The sequence below is a fragment of the Condylura cristata genome, unplaced genomic scaffold (assembly GCF_000260355.1).
Source record: "Condylura cristata isolate star-nosed mole 26May11 unplaced genomic scaffold, ConCri1.0 scaffold00013, whole genome shotgun sequence".
NCBI classification, from domain to species: domain Eukaryota; kingdom Metazoa; phylum Chordata; class Mammalia; order Eulipotyphla; family Talpidae; genus Condylura; species Condylura cristata.
The window spans coordinates 51711931-51713278 of record NW_004567114.1 but is presented as its reverse complement, the minus strand read 5'-3'; positions in this window follow the sequence as shown (position 1 = coordinate 51713278).

Below are 1348 nucleotides of genomic sequence, written 5' to 3'. Positions count from 1 at the left end.
AAAAAAAAAAAAACAGTCCTATGAAGCTCACCACAGCTGCTTCAGCACAAGTTCTATGCCAGGCCAGGCCAGGGAGGTGATCCACACGGCACAGCAGACTTCTGTCTGTCCACTGCTCCTGTCAGCAGTGTACTTCATCAATTTGTCTGTTCTGCTCCCCTTTCTGTTTCTGATGAATCCTTTTACCCCCATATCTCTGACCTGTCCCCCAATTCTAGAATGCATAAATAAATCTTTAAAAAATATATTTCTATATGGTAGTTGCTAGGGAGCATATAAATGTACAAAAGCAGTCAAAAGACAGATGTGGCCCTCCTTGGTGGCGCAGCAGGTTAAAGCACAGCACTAAGAGGATAAAGTCACTTCCGCATGAGTTCGATTCCCGCTTGCCCCGGAGCTGACCCACACGGTGCAGCAGACCTCTCTTGACCTGCCCACTGCTCCCCTCAGCAGTGTACTTCGTCTATCTGCCTGTTCTATTTTCCACACTGTTCTATTTCCCACACTGTCTGGTGAATCCTCTCACTGCCCCTGCACCTCTGGCCTGTACCCTAGTTCTGTATGCACAAATAAATAAATCTTAAAATAAAAAAAGAGAGAGAGAGAGACAGATATACAAGTAAGCCCAGCTATTAAAAATAAGTATTTAGATGTTTTTTTCCTGAGATCACAAAGAATCATTTGCCAGTTTCCCCTTGACATACTATGCTATGCTATTCTATTCTGTTTCCCTTTCCAAAAATGTCAAAATATCAGCAGAAATAACTACATGAAATAAATGAGTACCTTGTTCGCTTTCCCAAAGACAATTTAAATACAAGTGATAGGTAAAGGTAGCTGTTAGTACTTTTGAAGTTAAGCCTGATGTGCTTACAATATTTTCTTATAGTTACAAACACTTCCTCAAAGGATAAACTTTTGAAACTTTAGCTATATATTAAGTTAAAATTAGATTTTTCAAGAGGTTACGGATTCTGCAAAATGACATTTAGTGTTAGATTACATGCATTGCAAAAAGCAAAGCAAGATCACCACATGTACAAAATGTTTTGTTCATTATATTCAACATGCATGTGAAATTATTTCAGTAAACACCCTTTATGTGCAAAGATCATTTTAAAATACTTGTTTTACATATTCCTGAACATCTCAAAGAAAATGTTAGCCATTTTTCTGTCAGTAGTTGGCACAATTTAGGAAGCACCCACCCCAGAAATATGCCAAAAAATATATAGATAAGGAAAAGAAAATGCTAGAACCATATTCATATTAATGTTAATCTTTTATATATATATATATATATATACACATATAATGTCTATTTTTACTTTAATATATATATATATAT